This window comes from Lynx canadensis, chromosome B3, assembly GCF_007474595.2.
Source record: "Lynx canadensis isolate LIC74 chromosome B3, mLynCan4.pri.v2, whole genome shotgun sequence".
NCBI classification, from domain to species: Eukaryota; Metazoa; Chordata; class Mammalia; order Carnivora; family Felidae; genus Lynx; species Lynx canadensis.
In genome coordinates, this window is record NC_044308.2 from 32,143,378 (window position 1) to 32,153,118 (window position 9,741).

General features: G+C 39.4%; 1 pseudogene; it reads left to right on the forward strand.

Annotated features, from left to right (window-relative positions):
* The first annotated feature begins 218 nt into the window (after positions 1–218).
* Positions 219–723, forward strand: LOC115516980 (annotated as a pseudogene).
* Positions 724–9,741: the final 9,018 nt, after the last annotated feature.

Genomic DNA, 9,741 nt, shown 5'->3' on the forward strand with positions numbered 1-9,741 from the left:
AATGCCACTGAATTGCATACTTAAAAATGGTTAAAATGGAAAATTTTACATTATGCATATTTTACCACAAGAGAATGCTTTAATAGAAAAACCACAAATAAGGAAAAGAAAGGGGTTAAAATGAAAGCTAAAGAAGGTGGAAGGCACAGAAGGAGGAGGAGCTTAGAGCCCTTGGGCCCTGCAGAGCCAGGCAGCAGCAGCACCCGGCGTAGGTGGCCATGGGGAAGCATTACTTCTGTGACCACGGCAACCACTCCTTCCAGGACAAGCTCCACACCCACAAGAAACACCTGAATGGGCTGCAGCACCTCAAAGCCAAGAACGTCTGGTATGACCTGTTCTAAGATGCGTCTGCCATCTTGTTAGATGAACAGAAGAAGCGGCCCCGCGGGAAGTTTCTACTGACAGGCCAGTGTGACTTTGGCTCCAAATGCAGATTTCCCCACATGTCACAGACAGACCTGCAGGGGCAGAGTATCCAGGTGGAGAAAGAGAAGTGGGCCAGGAAGTGGCCACTAAATGTCCTCAAGCTCCCTGAGGGCCATCTAGAAGACTGGTTGGAAAAGAGCCAATCGGCTGAGCTCAGCCCCAAGCAGCAAGGACGAACCCATGAGAACCACCGTCTTCCACTATCCTGGAGGCTAGCCACCAGTCCAAGAGCTGTCTGCATTCCTGTGGGCAGCCCCACCCAGGGGGTGGTCCCTGAAGCCCAGAGTCCACTGAGACTGAGGGCTCCCTCCCCACCTGCCTCCCTCTTGTCAGCTTCATGAATAAATTTAAAAGAGTGGGTAAGATTCCCTAGTAAATACGTATAGCACCAAAACTGGCTCAAGAAGAGCAGAAAAACTGGACAAATAGATAATAGTGAAAAAGAAGTCAAAGAGAGGCACCTGGGTGGCTCAGTCGGTTGAGTGTCCAACTTCGGCTCAGGTCATCATCTTGCAGTTTATGAGTTCGGGCCCCTCGTTGGGCTCCGTGCTGACAGCTCGGAGCCTGCAGCCTGCTTCGAATTCTGTGTCTCCCTCTCTCTCTGTCCCTCCCCTGCTCATACTCTGTCTCTCAAAAATAAATAAATGTTAAAAAAAGAAAAAAAGAAGTCGAAGAGCTACCTTCCCTTCTGTTGCCCTGCCTTTCCCCTCCAAATCCCAGGCCTGTAGGTTTATGTATGCAAGTACCTAGAATTATCTGAGTACATTTTAAAATACATATATAGATTTCCTGGCTTCCCAGACTCAATGAACTAGAGTCTCCAAAGTTTGCTCTGACAATCTATTTTTTCCATTAAGATTTTGTTTTCAAATGTTATGTATGGTGGTTGTGTAAAAAAAGAAAAAAAAATCCAACAATAAAGACGTGCATAAAATAAAAATGAAGTCCCCCCATTTCTCTCCCACTCCTTCTGAGTTAACAAATGTTATCAATTTATGTATATTATTTCATATTTTTCTTGTATTGGTACAAAAATTAATGGAATCTATAAGGGGCGCCTGGGTGGCTCAGTCAGTTAAGTGTCCAACTTTGGCTTAGGTCATGATCTCACAGTTCATGGATTTGAGCCCCGTATCAGGCTCTGTGCTGACAGCTCAGAGCCTGGAGCCTTCTTCAGATTCTGTGTCTCCCTCTTTCTCTACCCCTCCCTGCTCGCACTACCCCGGCTCGCACTCTGTCTCTCTCTCTCTCAAAAATAAATAGTAAACATTAAAAAAGTTTTTTTTTTTTTTTTTAAATACAGTCACAGTATATGCAGTAGCCCTTGGACCAATGTTTGGGAGAATTTAAATTAGCCCAAAGCGTGGAAAAACCTGGAATGTCAGCCAACCATTCTTTAAAGCTACTGTAGCCCTGAACCCAAAACCAAGAAAGATCACATGGAGAAAAGAACAACTATCAGAACAACCTCATTTATGAACACAGATGGAAAATTAGAAATAAAATACTAGCAAAGATTGTGGTTAAGCACACACATCTGACTATTCTTTCTCCTAAAACTCCATTAACGTGATAGAGTAAAATAACCTAATACAGCAAAGAGAATGATGATGGACCATCACCAAGCAAGAGACTTCCTAAGCTTTCTGGAAAACAGTAAGTAGAGAGAATTGATGGATGAGACATGGAGTGAGCCCACTGTCCAGAATAAGTGAAGAAAGGGGCCTTTAGCTGAGGAGGGAGCTGGAATGTCCAGCAGAGCCCAAGAGTTGGTAGGGGAGGACAGAAGAGATACAAGATCTAAAAGGAAGCTAAGTGGAAGTCTTTCTATAAACAACTTCCCAAGAGGCCATCCTTGGACCATCCCACCCCTGCTATCAGCGCTCAGGCAGAGCTCACCAGAGAGAGTCAACCACAGAGAACAAAGGTTGCCAGGTGAGTAATAATCTCAGAATAAGGTCTTCTCCTTTAAAAAAAAAAAAAAAGTTTATTTTGAGAGAGAGAGAGAGAGGGAAAGAGAGAGAGAGAGAATGTGCAGGGGGAAGGGGCAGGGAGAAAATCCCAAGCAGGCTCTGCACTGTCAACACAGAGCCCTACATGGGGCTCAAACTCAAGAACCATGAGATGATGACCTGAGCCAAATTCAAGAGTCCAGATGCTTAACCAACTGAACCACTCAGGTGCCCTAAGATTTTCTCCTTTTGAGGCGTCTCTTCCTTTCCCTCCCTCTAATTCTAAAAGTCAGTTCCAAGCCCTGTCTTGGCATAATAACAAACCTCTGGAGCCTCTGATCAGCTTTTCCCTTCAGAGAGATACTGAATGAGGAAACAGATCTAGACTTATACAGTACACAGGAAACTCATACCAGCTACACAGAAATACCAACATGGTTTTTCTCTCTTAAATATAGAAAAGCAAATATAGATCACCGCACACACAAATAGAAGAAAAAGATCAGGATTTTTAAAATCTGGCCTGAAATGAATAAGGAATTCAGAGAACAGAAAACCTTTAAAAACTACCTATTCAGAGAGATTTTTAAAAGATAATATATCCATAAAAGAATTACAGATTGCTCTGATAAAGTAACAATCACAGAATAAGAAATTGCTGTTAGAATTTTAAATATAATCGCTGAGGTTAGAAATATAATAGAAGAATTGGCGAATAAAGAAAATATCTTAGGACACAGAACAAAAAGCAAAAGGCCTGGGAAATATGAGAGAAAAAGGTAAGACAAAGAAAATTGATCCAGAAAGTCAAACATTCAGAAAGGGAGGAAAAAAACATGGAGGGTCAGAATTTATCCCAAGTAGTGAACAGACAGTAGTTTTCTAATTGAAAGATTCCAGCAAGTATTAAACATAATAAATGGAAAAGACCCACACCTCAACATACCCTTATAAATTTTGGAACACCAAAAATAAGTGCCATTTCCAAAACTTCCAAAGAAAAACCCTTTTATTGAAGTATAGTTATCATACATGTTACGTCAATTTCAAGCACACAATATAATGACTAAATAATTCTACACATTACTCAGTGTTCATCACGATAAGTGTAGTCACCTTCTGTCACCAACGTCATTACCATTGTTATTTGACTATTTTCTCTATGCTGTATTTTCATCTCTGTGACTTATTTATTTTGTAACAGGAAGTTTGTACCTCTTAATCCCCTTTTTGTACTGCACCCAACCTCTCACTCACCTCTTCAACAATTTATTCTCTGTATTTAGGATTCTGGGATTTTTTGTCCCTTTGTTCCTTCATTCTGTTTCTTAATTTCATATATGAATGAAACCATATGGTATTTGTTTTTCTCTGCTGACGTATTTCACTTAGCATAATACCCTTTAGGTCCAACCATGTTGCAAATGGCAAGATCTCTTTTTTTATGGCTGAGTAATATTCCATTGTGTATATATACCACATCTGTTTTATCCGTTCATCTGTTGATGGACACTTGGGCTGCTTCCATATCTTAGCTATTGTAAATAATGTTGCAATGATGTGAGAGTGCATATATCCTTTTCAAATTACTATTTTAGTTTTCTTTGGGTAAATACTCAGTAGTGGAATTACTGAATCATATGGTATTTTTATTTTTCACTTTTTGAAGAAACTCCATACTGTTTTCCATAGTTGTTGCACCAGTGTTCATTCCCACCAAGAGTGCACAAGGTTTCCTTTTTTCCACATCCACACCAACACTTGTTATTTCTTGCTTTCTTTTGGATTCTAGCCATACTGACAGGTGTAAGGTGATATCTTATTGTGGTTTTGGTTCACATTCCCCTGATGATTAGAGATGTTGAGTATCTTTGCATTTGTCTGTTGGCCACCTGTATGTCTTCTTTGGAAAAAATGCCCATTTTTAATCAGATTATTATTATTATTATTGTTTGTTGTTGTTGAGTTGTGTAAGTTCTTTATATATTTTGGATACTAACCCCTTTCAGATACATCATTTGCAAATATCTTCTCCCATTCAGTAGGCTGCTTTTTTGTTTTGTTGATCATTTCCTTTGCTGTGCAAAAGCTTTTTATTTTAGTGTAGTCCTAATAGTTTAATTTTGCTTTTTTTCCCTTGCCTGAGGAGACATATCTAGCAAAATGTTTCTATGGCCGATGTCAAAGAAATTACTGCCTGTGTTTTCTTCTGGAAATTTTACGGTTTCAGGTCTCACATGTAGGCGCTTAATCTATTTTGAGTTTATTTTGTATATGGTGTAAAAAAGTGGTCCAGTTTCATTCTTTTCTTTTTTTTTCTTTTTTTTTTAAATTTTTTTTAATGTTTATTTTTATTTTTGAGACAGGGAGAGACAGCATGAACAGGGGAGGGTCAGAGAGAGAGGGAGACACAGAATATGAAACAGGCTCCAGGCTCTGAGCTGTCAGCACAGAGCCTGACGTGGGGCTTGAACTCGCAGACCACGAGATCATGACCTGAGCCGAAGTCGGATGCTTAACCGACTGAGCCACCCAGGTGCCCCAAGTTTTTTTTTTAATTTTTTTTTAATGTTTATTTTTATTTTTGAGACAGGGAGAGACAGCACAGTTTCATTCTTTTCATGTAGCTGTCCAGTTTCCCAACACCATTTATTGAAGAGACTATCTTTTTCCCATTGCATATTCTTGTCTCCTTTGTCATAGATGAATTGACTATAAAAGAGTGGGTGTATTTCTGGGTTCTCCATTCTGTTCCATTAATACCTATGTGTTTATTTTTGTGCCAGCACCATACTGTTTTGATTATGATACCTTTGTAGTATATCTTTAAAATCTGGAAGTGTGATACTTTCAGCTTTGTTCTTCATTCTCAAGATTACTTTGGGGTCTTTTAATTGTTTTATTTCTGTGAAAAATGCTGTTGGTATTTTGTTAGGGATCACATTAAATCTGTAGATTGCTGGGGCGCCTGGGTGGCTCAGTCGGTTGGGCGGCCGACTTCAGCTCAGGTCAAGATCTCGCGGTCCGTGAGTTCGAGCCCCGCGTCGGGCTCTGTGCTGACAGCTCGGAGCCTGGAGCCTGTTTCGGATTCTGTGTCTCCCTCTCTCTCTCTGACCCTCCCCCGTTCATGCTCTGTCTCTCTCTATCTCAAAAATAAATAAATGTAAAAAAAAAATCTGTAGATTGCTTTGTGTAATATGGACATATTTGACAATACTAAAATTTTGACAATATTAATTCTTCTAATCCATGAGCATGGAATATCTTCTATTTGTGTCATCTTTAATTTCTTTCATCAGTGTTTTATAGTTTTCAGGTTTTTCACCCCTTTGGTTAAATTTATTCCTAGGTATTTTATTCTCCTTGATGCACTCGTAAATGAGATTTTTTAAATTATTTATTTATCTAATTTAATTTATTTATTTGAGAGAGAGAGAGAGAGAGAGAGAGAGAGCAGGGGAGAGGGAATAGGCTCCACACTCAGCATGGATCCCACAACCCTGGGATCATGACCCAAGCCAAAATCAAGAGTCAGATGCTCAACCAACTGAGCTGCCCAGGTACCCCAGGATTTTTTTCTTAGTTTCTCTTTCTGCTACTTCATTATTAGTATATAGAGGTATATTAATTTTTTATGCTGTGACATTTTTTAATCAGTTCTAACAATTTTTTGATGGAGTCTTTAGGGTTTTGTCTACATAGTATCTATATTTAGTATATTATCTATGTATAGTGTTGTGTCATCTGAAATAGTGGGAGTTTTACCTCTTCCTTATCAATTTGAATGTCTTTTATTTCTTTTTCTTATCTGATTGCTGTGGCTAGGGCTTCCAGTACTATGTTGAATAAAAGTGATGAGAATGGACATCCTTGTCTTTTTCCTGATCTTAGAGAAAAAGCTGTTTTTTTTACTGGGTATGATGTTAGCTGTGGGCTTTTCATATTTCGCCTTTAATAGGTTGCAGTATATTGCCTCAAAACCTAATTTGTTGAGAGTTTTTATCATGAATGGACATTGTACTTTGTCAAATGCTTTTTCTGCATCTATTGAAATGATCTTTGTCTTTTCTCTTGTTAATATGATGTATCACATGGATTGATTTGTGAATGTTGAATCACCCTTGTATCTCTGGAATAAGTCCACTTGATGGTGGCAAATGACTTTTTTAAAACTGTATTGTTGAATTCAGTTTGCTAATATTTTGTTGAGGAATTTTGTATCTATGTTCATCAGAGATATTGGTCTGTAGTTATCTTTTTCTGTAGTGTCTTTGTCTGATTTTGGTATCAGAGTAATGCTGGTAAGTAAGGCCTCGTAGAACAAATTTGGACCACAATTTTCCACCTGACTGCAAGATGTTCACTTCAGACCTAAAGGCAATTTAGGACCACTGCTTTCCTTCCTCTTCTATTTTTTTTTTTTTTTTTTTTGGAATAGTTTGAGAAGAATAGGTATTATCCCTCTTTAAATGTTTGGTAGAATTCACTTGTGAATCCATCTGGTCCTGGACTTTTGTTGGGAGTTTTTAAAAATTATTGATTCAATTTCATTATTAGGAATTAATCTGCTCAAATTTTCTATTTCTTCCTGATTCACTTTTTGTAGTTTATATGTTTCTGGGTATTTATCCATTTCTTCTAAGTTGTCCAACTTGTTGGTATGTAATTTTTCATAATATTCTCATAATATTTTGTATTTCCATGGTATCAGTTGTTATTTACCCTCCTTCATTTATGATTTTATTTATTTGCGTCCTCTAATTTTTATTGATTGATTGATGTGTTTATTTTTTTTTTCAACGTTTATTTATTTTTGGGACAGAGAGAGACAGAGCATGAACGGGGGAGGGGCAGAGAGAGAGGGAGACACAGAATCGGAAATAGGCTCCAGGCTCTGAGCTATCAGCCCAGAGCCTGACGCGGGGCTCGAACTCCCGGACCGCGAGATCGTGACCTGGCTGAAGTCGGACGCTTAACCGACTGCGCCACCCAGGCGCCCCAATGTGTTTATTTTTGAAGGAGAGAGAGACAGAGCATGAGCAGGGAATGGGCAGAGAAAGAGGGAGACAGAATCTGGAGCAGGCTTCAGGCTCTGAGCTGTCAGCACAGAGCCCGACACAGGGCTCAAACCCACGAGCTATGAGATTCTGACCTGACCCAAAGTCGGATGCTTAACTGATTGAACCACTCAGGCACCCCTCGAATCCTCTATTTTTTTTCCTTGATGAGTCTGTCTAAAGATTTATCAATTTTGGTGATCTCTTCAAAGAACCAGCTCCTGGTTTTAGTAGTCTTTTCTTGTTTTAGCTTCTGTTGCATTTATTTTTCTCTAATCTTTATTATTTCCTTTCTTCTATGGGCTTTGAGTTTTATTTTTCCTTCATTTTCTTGTTCCTTAAGGAGTAAGGTTAGGTTGTTTATTTGAGATTTTTCTTTTTTCTTGAAGCACACTTGTGTTGCTATAAACTTCCCCCTTAGAACTGCTTTTACTGCATCCCAAAGATTTTGGACCATTGTGTTTTTTTGTTTTTGTTTTTGTTTTTAAAAATTTTTTTTTTTAATTTTTTTTTTCAACGTTTTTTTTTTTTTTTTATTTATTTTTGGGACAGAGAGAGACAGAGCATGAACGGGGGAGGGGCAGAGAGAGGGAGACACAGAATCGGAAACAGGCTCCAGGCTCTGAGCCATCAGCCCAGAGCCTGACGCGGGGCTCGAACTCACGGACCGCGAGATCGTGACCTGGCTGAAGTCGGATGCTTAACCGACTGCGCCACCCAGGCGCCCTGTTTTTAAAAATTTTTAATGTTTTTTTTATTTATTTTGAGACAGAGAGAGACAGAGCATGAACGGGGGAGGGTCAGAGAGAGAGGGAGACACAGAATCTGAAGCAGGCTCCAGGCTCTGAGCTGTCAGCACAGAGCCTGACGCGGGGCTCGAACTCACGACCGTGAGATCATGACCTGAGCCGAAGTCAGACGCTCAACCGACTGAGCCACCCAGGTATCCCATGGACCATTGTGTTTTTAATTTTCATTTGTCTCATGTATTTTTTAATTTCCTCTGTGATTTTTTTGGATAACCCATTCATTGTTTAGTAACCTGTTATTTAGCCTCAATGTATTTGTATTCTTTCTAGATTCTTTATTGTGATTGATTTCTAATTCTTTACATTGTGATTAGGAAAGATGCATGATATGACTTCAATCTTCTTGAATTTATTGATATTTATTTATTTTATTTGTGTGTGTGTGTGTGTGTGTGTGTGTGGCCTAACATGTGATCTACTCTGGAGAATGTTCCATGTGCATTTGAAAAGAATATGTACTCCTCTGGTTATTGGAAGGAATGTTCTATATATATCTGTTAGGTCCATCTTGTCTCTATCCATTGTTGCAAGTAGGGTGTTAAAGTTCCTATTATTACTGTATTACTTATTGTGTTGTTAACTTCTTCCTTTAAGTTTTTAATAGTTGCTTTATGTATTTAAGTACTCCCATGTTGAGTGCATAGATATTTACAATTGTTATATCCTTTGGATTATTACCTTAGTGTTATAGAGTGTCCTTGTTTCTTGCTATAATTTTTGCTTAAAGTGTACCTTATCTGATATAGTATTTCTTTTTTTTTTTTAATGTGTATTTATTTTTGAGACAGAGAGAGACAGAGCATGAACGGGGGAGGGTCAGAGAGAGAGGGAGACACAGAATCCGAAACAGGCTCCAGGCTCTGAGCTATCAGCACAGAGCCCGACGCGGGGCTCGAACTCACGGACCGTGAGATCATGACCTGAGCCGAAGTTGGACGCTCAACCGACTGAGCCACCCAGGCGCCCCTCTGATACAGTATTTCTATCCCAGCTTTCTTTTTCTTCTATTTGTATGTTAAATGTTTTTCCATCCCTTCACTTTCAATATGCATGCCTTTAGGTCTGAAGTGAGCCTCTTATAGGCAGCATATAGATGGGTCTTGCTTTTTTATCCATTCAGTCATCCTATGGGTTTTTTTTTGTTTTGTTTTGTTTTTTTAATTTTTTTTTTCAACGTTTTTTATTTATTTTTGGGACAGAGAGAGACAGAGCATGAACGGGGGAGGGGCAGAGAGAGAGGGAGACACAGAATCGGAAACAGGCTCCAGGCTCCGAGCCATCAGCCCAGAGCCTGACGCGGGGCTCGAACTCACGGACCGAGAGATCGTGACCTGGCTGAAGTCGGACGCTTAACCGACTGCGCCACCCAGGCGCCCCCATCCTATGGTTTTTTGATTGAAGCATTTAGTCCATTTGCATTTAAGAAATTATTGATAGGCATATACTTATTGCCATCTTGTTATTTGTTTTACAGTTCTTTCTTCTTCTGTTGTT